At 39.6% G+C, this 13226-nt stretch overlaps 1 long non-coding RNA gene across 10 annotated transcripts in view; it reads right to left on the reverse strand.

The window, feature by feature from the left end:
• LOC123393978 overlaps window positions 1-13226 on the reverse strand; it is a 52395-nt gene that overhangs the window by 24702 nt on the left and 14467 nt on the right. For 8 of the 10 annotated variants that reach the window (XR_006608789.1, XR_006608782.1, XR_006608790.1 and 5 more), the window contains 2 exons: window positions 7665-7775; window positions 3313-3386 (listed from right to left, as the gene is read on the reverse strand). This is a non-coding gene — a long non-coding RNA (uncharacterized LOC123393978). The remainder of the gene's footprint in view (window positions 1-3312; window positions 3387-7664; window positions 7776-13226) is intronic. The other 2 variants (XR_006608788.1, XR_006608786.1) reach the window with 1 other exon arrangement.

Consider the following 13226-nt stretch of genomic DNA (forward strand, 5'->3'; position numbering starts at 1 on the left):
AAAATCTGTGGGACACAACAAAGGCAGTCCTGAGAGGAAAATATATAGCGGTACAAGCCTTTCTCAAGAAACAAGAAAGGTCTCAGGTACACAACCTAACCCTACACCTAAAGGAGCTGGAGAAGGAACAAGAAAGAAACCCTAAGCCCAGCAGGAGAAGAGAAATCATAAAGATCAGAGCAGAAATCAATGAAATAGAAACCAAAAAAACAATAGAACAAATCAACGAAAACTAGGAGCTGGTTCTTTGAAAGAATTAATAAAATTGATAAACCCCTGGCCCGACTTATCAAAAAGAAAAGAGAAAGGACCCAAATAAATAAAATCATGAATGAAAGAGGAGAGATCACAACTAACACCAAGGAAATACAAACTATTATAAGAACATACTATGAGCAACTCTACGGCAATAAATTTGACAATCTGGAAGAAATGGATGCATTCCTAGAAACATATAAACTACCACAACTGAACCATGAAGAAATAGAAAGCCTGAACAGACCCATAACCAGTAAGGAGATTGAAACAGTCATTAAAAATCTCCAAACAAACAAAAGCCCAGGGCCAGACGGCTTCCCGGGGGAATTCTACCAAACATTTAAAGAAGAACTAATTCCTATTCTCCTGAAACTGTTCCAAAAAATAGAAATGGAAGGAAAACTTCCAAAACTCATTTTATGAGGCCAGCATCACCTTGATCCCAAAACCAGACAAGGATCCCACCAAAAAAGAGAGCTATAGACCGATATCCTTGATGAACACAGATGCGAAAATACTCAACAAAATACTAGCCAATCGGATTCAACAGTACATTAAAAAGATTATTCACCACGACCAAGTGGGATTTATTCCAGGGCTGCAAGGTTGGTTCAACATCCGCAAATCAGTCAATGTGATACAACACATCAATCAAAAAGTAAGAACAAGAACCATATGATACTCTCAATAGATGCTGAAAAAAAGCATTTGACAAAGTACAACATCCCTTCCTGATCAAAACTCTTCAAAGTGTAGGGATAGAGGGCACATACCTCAATATCATCAAAGCCATCTATGAAAAACCCACCGCAAATATCATTCTCAATGGAGAAAAACTGAAAGCTTTTCCGCTAAGGTCAGGAACACGGCAGGGATGTCCATTATCACCACTGCTATTCAACATCGTACTAGAGGTCCTAGCCTCAGCAATCAGACAACAAAAGGAAATTAAAGGCATCCAAATCGGCAAAGAAGAAGTCAAATTATCACTCTTCGCAGATGATATGATACTATATGTGGAAAACCCAAAAGACTCCACTCCAAAACTGCTAGAACTTATACAGGAATTCAGTAAAGTGTCAGGATATAAAATCAATGCACAGAAATCAGTTGCATTTCTCTACACCAACAGCAAGACAGAAGAAAGAGATATTAAGGAGTCAATCCCATTTACAATTGCATCCAAAACCATAAGATACCTAGGAATAAACCTAACCAAAGAGACACAGAATCTATACTCAGAAAACTATAAAGTACTCATGAAAGAAATTGAGGAAGACACAAAGAAATGGAAAAATGTTCCATGCTCCTGGATTGGAAGAATAAATATTGTGAAAATGTCTATGCTACCTAAAGCAATCTACACATTTAATGCAATTCCTATCAAAGTACCATCCATCTTTTTCAAAGAAATGGAACAAATAATTCTAAAATTTATATGGAACCAGAAAAGACCTCGAATAGCCAAAGGGATATTGAAAAAGAAAGCCAACGTTGGTGGCATCACAATTCCGGACTTCAAGCTCTATTACAAAGCTGTCATCATCAAGACAGCATGGTACTGGCACAAAAACAGACACATAGATCAATGGAACAGAATAGAGAGCCCAGAAATAGACCCTCAACTCTATGGTCAACTAATCTTCGACAAAGCAGGAAAGAATGTCCAATGGAAAAAAAGACAGCCTTTTCAATAAATGGTGCTGGGAAAATTGGACAGCCACATGCAGAAAAATGAAATTGGACCATTTCCTTACACCACACACAAAAATAGACTCAAAATGGATGAAGGACCTCAATGTACGAAAGGAATCCATCAAAATCCTTGAGGAGAACACGGGCAGCAACCTCTTCGACCTCTGCCGCAGCAACATCTTCCTAGGAACAACGCAAAAGGCAAGGGAAGCAAGGGAAAAAATGAACTACTGGGATTTCATCAAGATCAAAAGCTTTTGCACAGCAAAGGAAACAGTTAACAAAATCAAAAGACAACTGACAGAATGGGAGAAGATATTTGCAAACGACATATCAGATAAAGGACTAGTGTCCAGAATCTATAAAGAACTTAGCAAACTCAACACCCAAAGAACAAATAATCCAATCAAGAAATGGGCAGAAGACATGAACAGACATTTCTGCAAAGAAGACATCCAGATGGCCAACAGACACATGAAAAAAGTGCTCCATATCACTTGGCATCAGGGAAATACAAATCAAAACCACAACGAGATATCACCTCACACCAGTCAGAATGGCTAAAATCAACAAGTCAGGAAATGACAGATGCTGGCGAGGATGCGGAGAAAGGGGAACCCTCCTACACTGTTGGTGGGAATGCAAGCTGGTGCAGCCACTCTGGAAAACAGCATGGAGGTTCCTCAAAATGTTGAAAATAGAACTGCCCTATGACCCAGCAATTGCACTATTGGGTATTTACCCTAAAGATACAAATGTAGTGATCCAAAGGGACACATGCACCCGAATGTTTTATAGCAAGCAATGTCCACAATAGCCAAACTATGGAAAGAACCTAGATGTCCATCAACAGATGAATGGATCAAGAAGATGTGGTATATATACACAATGGAATACTATGCAGCCATCAAAAGAAATGAAATCTTGCCATTTTGCAACAACATGGATGGAACTAGAGCGTATCATGCTTAGCGAAATAAGTCAAGCAGAGAAAGACAACTATCATATGATCTCCCTGATATGAGGAAGTGGTGATGCAACATGGAGGCTTAAGTGGGTAGAAGAATAAATGAAACAAGATGGGATTGGGAGGGAGACAAACCATAAGTGACTCTTAATCTCACAAAACAAACTGAGGGTTGCCGGGGGGAGGGGGCTGGGGAGAAGGGGGTGGGATTATGGACATTGGGGAGGGTATGTGATTTGGTGAGTGCTGTGAAGTGTGTAAACCTGGTGATTCACAGACCTGGGGATAAAAATATATGTATATAAAAAATATATGTTTATAAAAAATAAAAAATAAAAAAAAAAAAAAAAAAAAAAAAAAAAAAAAAAAAAAAAAAAAAAGAGTACACTTACCTTGATGAACACTGAGTTGAACACTGAGTAATAAATATATGGAGTTGCTGAACCCCTGTATGGTACACCTGAAACTAATACAACACTGTATGTTAATTATCCTGGAATTAAAATTTAAAAATACAATTAATCTTTTAAAAAAGATTATTTATTTATTTATTTATTTGAGAGAGAGCATGAGAAGAGAGAAGGTCAGAGGGAGAAGCAGATGCTCCATGCAGCCGGGAGCCGATGCAGAACTCGATCCTGGGACTCCGGGATCATGACTTGAGCTGAAGGCAGTCACCCAACCAAATGAGCCACCCAGGCACCCAAAAAATACAATTAATTTAAAAAAAGAAATTTTGAGTCAGCAAAAGCTCAAGGGTAAAGAAGGACATAGGAGGGAACAAAAACAATCAAAGGCAGGGTGATAGAGCAGAAATGTAGACCAAATATACCCAATGAAGAAACAGAGGGTTTTTCCAGATGTCTCCATTTTCCTGATGGCTTTCTAATTTCCAGCCAAGAGAGGCACAGCCAACTCAGCGATTCCTTTCATGGATTTCTACCAAAATCCCTACCTCCCTTACTGCTCACTATCTCCTGCAGCCTTGCAAATTATGATCCTCTCATTGGATCTATCATGTTTGCTCCTCGTAACAAAAACCTTACAAAACCAGAGATAAAATACAAAACTGTGTAATAAATTTGTTTTGTCCTGTTGATAGCACAGAGCTCCAAAAAATGGAGAGAAAATGAGTATTCTTTTGTTATTCATAAGAAGCCCCTTTTGACCACAACTGAGTTTATGCTTATGAGGTGACTCAAGGCGGGCCTTAGGATAGTTTAAAGAGAGACAGGACGGCCATGCCAGCAAGACCATGCACAAGATTAGAATTTTCAGCCCCAGCTCCTAGACCTCTAAGGAGAGAAGGGCTAGAGACTGAACTTAATCAAGTGGCCAACAACACAAGAAGACCCCCAATAAAACTCTGAACACCCAGACTTCAGGGATCTTCCTGATTATGGTAAACATTGATGTGCCAAAAAGGCGACATTAATGGAGTCAAAGGCGAGAGAGTACAGAAGGTCCTTACCTAGAACACTGCGCCCCCCACCCCATGCCCCCCAAGACCTTGTCCTGTGCATCTCTTTCATTTGGCTGTTTCCGAGCTGTACCCTTTATAATAAAACTCTAAGTATAGTGCTTTCAGGGAGTTCTGGAAACTGTTCTAGCAAATTAACAAACATGAAATGGCCATGGGAACCCCCGAATTGAGCCAGCTGGTCAGAAATACAGATGGCCTTAAGACTTGATGAAGAGAAGGCAATTTTCAGGAAGGCTCTGCTCTTAACTTCTAGGATACGGCATGAACTTGGGGTAGTTGGTCTCAGAAATGAATTGAATTGCAGGACAGCCAGGTAGTGACAGAACAGTATCAATCTCTCATTGTTAAACTACTAAATAAGTAAATTATTTACTTTTCCTCAACACAGTATATTTTCATTAAGAAAAAGAAAATTGGGGTGCCTGGGTGGCTCAGTGGGTTAAAGCCTCTGCCTTTGGCTCAGGTCATGGTCTCAGGGTCCTGGAATCGAGCCCTGCATCGGGCCCTCTGCTCAGCAGGGAGCCTGCTTCCCTTCCTCTTTCTGCCTGCCTCTCTGCCTACTTGTGATCTCTCTCTCTGTCAAATAAATAAATCTTTAAAAAAGAAAAGAAAAAATCAAGGAAACCACAATACCCCTCTACTCCTGCAAAATAACAATTACTTAGCTAAACCTGCCTCAAAAGATAACTAATGTTAACGTTTTGGTGTACAGATTTCAACTTTTTAAAAAAAGATTTATTTATTCATTTGAGAGAGAATGAGAGCGAGTGTGAGCAAGGGGAGGCAGAGAGAGGGGGAGACAAGCGGACACCCCCCGCTGTGTAGCGTGCTCAACCTGGGGCTCGATCCCAGGACCTCCTGATCAGGACCTGAGCCAAAACCAAGAGGTGGATGTTTAACCAACTGAGCCACCCAGGGGCCCCTTAACATTTTTAACTTTACCAGGAAAATGCATCAAAAAGGTTACAGCAATTTGTTTAATTTCTGATAATGGGCAAAAACAGGATTACCTAAATTGAATTATGTCCAAACAGCACAGTTAATCTGTTTTTAAATCTCTTGGCCCGTTATTTTAAACCAACTTTGTTTTCTAATTAAATTTATGTGAGACCACAGAACAAAAATTTCACACTCCCTAGACTTCTTTTTTTTTATTTTAAGATTTTATTTATTTATTTGACAGACAGAAATCACAAGTAGGCAGATAGGCAGGCAGAGAGAGAGAGAAAGAGAGAGAGAGAGGAGGAAGAAGGCGCCCCGCTGAGCACAGAGCCTGATGCGGGGCTCTATTCCTGGACACCAGGATCATAACCTGAGCTGAAGGTAAGGCTTTAACCCACTGAGCCACCCAGGTGCCCCCTCTTAGACTTCTTTTCTTTTTTTTTTTCAAAGATTTTATTTATTTATTTGACACTCAGAGATGACAAGTAGACAGAGAGGCAGGCAGAGAGAGAGGGGAGGAAGCAGGCTCCCCGCTGAGCAGAGAGCGCGATGTGGGGCTTGATCCCAGGACCCTGAGATCATGACCTGAGCTGAAGGCAGAGGCTTTAACCCACTGAGCCACTCAGGTGCCCCTAGACTTATTTCTTAAAGAATGGTTCCTTGAATGTCAAATTCCAAATTAATGTGTGGGGAAGAAATGACACAAGAATTTTAAAATTAACACACTTTTCACGGTTAACTGTCACAACAGCATGAGAAAAAAAGGAAGCAGAAAAGAAAAAGCCAGTGTGTCAAAGATTTTGTTAAAAATACTTTAGAGATAAGCTTAGATCACACTTTGATGTAAGAGTCCCAGATAGACACTCTCAAATTTTTCACATGCTGCAAATAGAACAGAAATCATGTATTTAAATTCACTCTTATGAAAATGGCCCACCCTCTTCCCTTCAACAGGGTCTGAATGTGATCAATTATGGAATGCTCTAATTCCGACTTTTCATTATACATTCAACCCATGTACACAGAGAAGAGTTAACATAAGCAAGCCTATCCTCAGGCCTGCTTTGCAAGGCTGGCCTTAGCTGGCACCTGGGGCAAACTGGTTATAGGCAAACAGTTCCCTATCCCGGCAGAAAGCTTTTCCTAACTGATAAAGGTGGCTCACTATGCCTAGATTACTGGTAGAAATAATGTGGATCCTATTGAACATGTACTTTCCTTCTGAGAAGTGAATTTTGGTACACGTGAAGCAGAAGGTGCCAGTGTGATCAGTCTGCAATAAAAACACGGGCTGCTGTGTCTCTATCAAACAGGCTTCCCTGGCAGCAACAGTGCATACGTGGTGCTGCATTTTTGTTGCTGGAGGATATACTCTGTTACTGCTCACCGGAGGCAGAACATATGGAAACCCGCATACAGATTTCTCCACATCCTCCTCTTTCTTCTTCCCTTAATGACAATTTTTTGGAACGGTTATATATCCTTATTGTGCTGCTATCATATATCTTGGCTGTGAGTACAACTGCTTGCTGAGGACTATGACCGAGTGACCCCCAACAAACCATCTATTTTCTGATATTAAGATGCCAAATTATGTATTCTCCTCTAGGTTTCAAAACTGGATTTTTATAACCACAATTACATACATCTATTTACATTAATGATAATTAGATGTTTGGGGTGTTATTCTTATTGTCAAATTTGTTAAAATCATTGGATTAGATCTGTCAATAAATGAGGCTACATCTACAGAACATAAACTCACAGCTTGGCAGCTACTTCTGACTTAGAACAAAATGTCAAGCCACTCTTTATGGGGAAAAAAAAGCATCTTCCTAGCTAGGCAGATCATTCTGTTTTGTTTTGAGATGGTACCTTTCTTCAAAAAAAAGGAAAATGAAGAAAAGAAAAAAAGGTGGTACATTTGTTTCCTTAACTTGTTCCCAGCAAGATACTTTAGTGATGCAAAAGTCCTTTTTAGATCTCAAGCTGTTGGTCTCAGTTGTAATATATCCTACTTTTAGTTAGTGACGTTACTATGAAGTTCCAGATAAAAACAGTCATTCTTATTTTAAATTTTAAAATGTTCAAGAATTTCTCTCTACTTAGATGACTTCAAGGAGTGTAAAAAATCCCTTAGTGGCCCACTGTAGCTAACTTCCAGCAACCATGCCTCAAATCTATATATATTCTCTCTAAACTGTCTAAAGTAGTTCTCTAGGTACAGTTAGAAAATGAGGGAGTTTCTCCTAACAAACTATAGCTGTTGACTTTTATTACCACATTATCTTCTTTTAATACTTCCAAATGCATACTTACCCTCATCCCTGATGCCAGAAATGTCCACGCTATCAATCTTCTGTTAGGTTCTTCTCCATGGGAACAAACCATACTTTAGGGCCATGAGAGAATTCATTGCAGCTTCTGTGACTAAAAATTACAGTTGGTAAGGAAATGATGAGTCAAGTATAAAAATAAATTACAAGATGGGATTGGGAGGGAGACAAACCATAAGTGACTCTTAATCTCACAAAACAAACTGAGGGTTGCTGGGGGGAGGGGGTTTGGGAGAAGGGGGTGGGATTATGGACATTGGGGAGGGTATGTGCTTTGGTGAGGGCTGTGAAGTGTGTAAACCTGGTGATTCACAGACCTGTACCCCTGGGGATAAAAATATATGTTTATAAAAAATAAAAAATTAAAAAAAAATTACAAGGGCATTCACCACAGCTGACATGTAAGAAGTAAATAATCTTCAACAAGCCAATTTTTAATTTATAAGATTGTAAGCATGCCCCATCAATGCAACCAGAATACTTGTTTCCACATGAAGAACATTCTTTTCCTGTAGCCAAATTATATAATAAAATTGCTTAATCGGTACAGAATTTGAACAGGTGGCATAATTAGATAAAATAAATGCTCAATAACATTAGACTAAGATAGCCTCACATTTCAGGAAGTTTATATACCAAAAGTTTAAAGTTTAAAGGTGGTTTTGGTTGAATGATGGGATTATAGCTTATTTTGACTGTACTTTTTATATCCTGTGTTATCTGAATTGTTTATAAGTACCTCTTCACTTTATAACCAGGAACAATAGCACTTCCATTTTGAAATAATCTAGGAAAAATAACCACTTATTAAAATTAATAGAAAACAATCTAATTTTTGGCTATATATGGCATCAAATAAGCAAGGAATGACTTAAGAAATATTAGAGATTCACCGGATGAAAATTATGATTATTAGGATATAAAAAGAGTTTAATAAATGTTTTTAGAAGGGGAGAAGAAATGTTGCAAACACGTTAAATCTGACCAAATGAATGTCCAAATCAAATACTATTACAATATCCCCAAGTGAATTTTTTAGACAAAGCAGAATTTTTTTTAAAGATTTTATTTATTTATTTGACAGAGAGAGAGAGATCACAAGTAGGCAGAGAGGCAGGCAGAGAGAGAGAGGCAGAAACAGGCTCCCTGCTGAGCAGAGAGCCTGATTTGGGGCTCAATCCCAGGACCCTGAGATCATGACCTGGACCGAAGGCAGAGGCTTAACCCACTGAGCCACCTAGGTGCCCCTAGACAAAGCAGAATTTTACAAAATAGTTCTTGCAGTAATTTACTTGAGAGAGAGAGAGACACCGAGAGAGCAAGAGTGAGAGACAATGTGCACAAGCAGGGTGAGAGGCAGAGCAGGAGAGAGAATCCTCCAACAGACTCCCCACCGAGCACAGAGCCTGATGAGGGGCTTGTTTCTAGGACCCTGAGATCATGACCTGAGCCAAAACCAAGAGTCGGCCACTTAACCAACTAAGTCACCCAGGCACCCCCTACAAAATACTTCTTAAATTCAGTTAATAACAAATTAGGGAAGAGGAGCTAAAAAAATATTGAGAAAGAATAAATAAAAAGTTTTACTATAAACAAGAAGGGCATAGATTACGGGTCAGCAAACTAGAGCCAATGGGTCAAATCTGGCTGCCGACAGATTTTACATTAGTCGTCTGTGGCTGATTCTCCAAGCGAATGGTTGCAGAAGAGACTGTGTAGCCCACAAGCCTGAAGTATGAACTATCTGGGACTTCTACAGAAAATGTTTGCCAACCCTTGCGTAGACTCTTCAACTACGCTGTCTTATCCGTAGCCTCTGCTTTAAGGGAGCTCATGGAGGCCAAGAAAAGGCAAATTTATGAGGTACTACAATCCATTAGTACCACAAGGAAGCAGAAGGTAGAAGGTAGAGAAATAAAGGTTGGGGAAGCCAGCTGATTGCAAAAGAAGAATGAAGAGTGGGAAGAAGTTTTATTAAAAATGTGGGTGCTGGGGGCCACTCGAGGCCAATTAAATCACAATATCTTGCTTTGGTTTATTTTTAAAATTCCCCAGTTAATTCTCAAGTACAACCGTGATAGAAAACCACTAAGCTAGGGGAAACGGCAAACGCATAGCAGCTGCATAATGTCAATGGTGACGCACAAGAGCAACGATCCAAATGTACTGCTGTTAAGGTACCTAAGGGCTGCTTCAATCTAGTTCCCGTATTCAGTATTGTTCATTCAGAGTCCCACTAAATCCCCATCTTCCACCAGGTTCCACATGTTTACATACAGTAAACCCTATTAAAGTGGTAGACTGAGTGAGTCTTCATTTCCTGAGACCAAAAGAACCAAATTAGTATCAGGTATATAGTTGCATGAAAAACCCTCGGCAAAAAGAAACATTTGAAATTGTTAGGGTATGACTCTAGAGTGAAAATCACACACAATCCCCACTACATACCAGGATGAAACGTTTTTTAGAAGTCCAGCTTATATTGTGGCAAAGCCACTAGTTATGCAATTGCCTTTGTGACCCAGACATGTACCCATTCTGAGGCAATCGTAGTGGCTGGTATTACAGCAACTTCAAAGAAATAAGCAAAGCAGGGTTTGACAGTTTCCCTTCCAACAATGATGTACAAATTCTGATACAATCATGAGGTGCTAACACTAGAAAGCATGATTTTGTCTCTATTATAGATTTCTTCTCTAAGCCCACAGATGGAATCATTCCAACAGGCATGGAATAACATGGATAGAAAACAGATTCACAAATCTGAGAAGCACTGGGCTAATTCTGTCAGTTCTGGTTACAAATATATACCCATTTCCTTCTCTTTTTTTTTTGAACGACTTATTTATTTGAGAAAGAGAGAGAGAGTGCATGGTCGGGAGGGGGAGAGAGGGAATTGCAAGCAGACTCCCTGATGAGCGTGGGGCCTGATGCGGGGCTCCATGTCAGGACCCTGAGATCACAATCTGAGCCGAAACCAAAGGGTGGATGCTTAACTGACTGAGCTACCCAGGTGCCCCCACCACCTCCTTCTAAAGACCTGTTTATTGTCACAGCTGTTGCATAGCCCTTTATGATTAGGTTTTGTTTCACATTATCCAGTATTATATCTTCTCCACTGAGTAGAGTTGGTAGGATTAATCCATACATTGCCAGGGGCCTATAAACTGTCTAAGCATGAAAAAACATCACACAAAGATAAACTAAGCCAATTAGATGTGCTCAAACTCTTTGAAATTTGAGAAGAAACAATGGGAAAAACTAATTAACAGTGAAATCTGAAGCTAATGGCAAAGCCAGGCAGAGGGAAGATGAATGAGGGAAAATGTAGCTAAGACAGGAGAATAGAAAGCTGAATCAAGTCAATGGAACAGTGAACACTATTCCACTAATTCCATGTGCTTAATCCCTAGAGCCACCATAGATGAATTTCCATGTCACTGTTCTTGAGATTCCTGTGAAATCGCTATTTTCCTTACTACGTGTATCTATCTGTCTGATAAACACCTGCTTCTTGACCTAAGCCTAAGCCTGTGTCTTATTTCTTGAAACCAGAAATCCTATGTAATTTAGAAAATAGTAAGGAGTTGGGCTACATGAACAGAACTTTGGCAGGAAATGTGAAATATTCAGACCTGATTATTACCTGGTGCTGGGATAGAAAGCAGATACATCCACCACAACCCTGGCTGGTTTTAAGAACCTCAAAGTGTGGCAAAGTTATTGTCACAGGACCACACATCTAGTGAATGTAAGTTTGACACAATCACAACAGACAAAAATTCAGATGACTAAGGAAGATCACAGATGGGTGAGTGCTTTTGAAATTAGAAAATTTCAAAAGTGTCTTTATGGTATTACTTCAGACTATGGCATCTGGCTTGACTTAGTTACTCTCCAACATTTATACATTTATACTTAAGTACAAGTTGGAAAAGACAGAGCATCTTTAGAAATGAATATGTGAAATGATGAGCATATATACTTAGAGGTCAAGATGTAAAAATGTAATACAAACACATCTGAATTAAATGGTAGCCACACTCATAGTCCCATCTAAAGTAAACTGTCCCAGCCAGAGGTAGTTCTGGAGAAAAGTCCTAGACAGCAATAAATTTTAGAATATGACCTGTCCTGGGACGCCTGGGTGGCTCAGTGGGTTAAGCCACTGTCTTCGGCTCGGGTCATGATCCCAGGGTCCTGGGATCGAGCCCCAAATCGGGCTCTCTGCTCAGCAGGGAGCCTGCTTCCTCCTCTCTCTCTGCCTGCCTCTCTGCCTGCTTGTCATCTCTCTCTGTCAAATAAATAAATAAAATCTTTAAAAAAAAAAAAAAGAATATGACCTGTCCTGTCATCCAAAGGAGAATGTACCAGGTGTAGAATACGCCACCCAAGTGCTGTGTTACTGCATAACTCAGAAAGTGACTATCCAAGCAGCCGTGAGCTAAGCCACTGAAATTCTTGCACTAAACAATGAAGTTTGTGAAATGCAAAGACAGTAAGGCCCATAGCCAAGAGAGTTGAACCGTAAAGGACAGAGTTGGGAAACATGAGATACAGCCAAGGATACCAGGGAGATAAGCAAGGTTTAATGATGAGTAATTGAAAATTTATGAGGATACAGACTACAAAGCTAGGAGGAAAACTAAAGCTTGAGTAGATATGAGGAAGCAGAAACAAAAAATGAGAAAAGGAGCGATAAAGAGGAATTAAAACATGATGTATGACATGGTATCCACAATTAATACTGTACTGAATACTGAAAATATGCTAAGAGAATAGATTTCAGGTGCCTTCCTAGAAAATTTTAAGTAAGTGAGAAGATAGTTTGGCGTCCGACTATAGTAATCATTTCACAATGTATATCAAAACATTGGGTCTATACATTAACTATATCCAATATTTATTTTTTAAAAATATGTTAAAGGTGACATACCAGAAGTAGGATATAAGCCCCTATTGTTGATGTTCCCAGATTGGTCTTTGAATCACCATGTCTAATCCTCAGAGGGGAAACTGAATTTTATTTTTTAAATTATCTTTATTCAAATACAGGGTTTTCTGTATTTGAATTCATAGGCAATCCTTGTCTATCTTGGAGGCTGGCCACGCTTAGCTGTAGGTGGTCCAAATCTCCTGGATGGTCCAAGAGAAGTCTGGTTCTTGAAAACAAAGGAGCCAACAATACCAGAAATCACTAACAGGATTCCAGCCACAACTGAAGCTCACCAAGAATGTGAGTATTCTGGAATTGGCCAGGGAATCACATGTGGGAATAAGGAAGTGAGAATCTCCCCCACATATTTTAAGAGAAAAACAGTCCCTAATAGTCCATGACAAAACTGCTAATGAAGCATTTAAATCTATCAATGATGATCCTTGTAAGGGATCTGGTAACTATTGCAAAAGAGCAACCTCAAAGGTTTTCTGTTCACGGCCAGGTAGTAAATAATTTAGGCTTTGCAGGCCATGTGATTTCTGCCTCATTGTTCTGAGCTGGAGCAAAAAGCAGGCACAGACAACACACACATCAGTGTAGTACTAT

This window comes from Mustela putorius, unplaced genomic scaffold, assembly GCF_011764305.1.
Source record: "Mustela putorius furo isolate JIRA1106 unplaced genomic scaffold, ASM1176430v1.1 tig00001114_pilon_pilon_pilon, whole genome shotgun sequence".
Taxonomy (NCBI): Eukaryota; Metazoa; Chordata; class Mammalia; order Carnivora; family Mustelidae; genus Mustela; species Mustela putorius.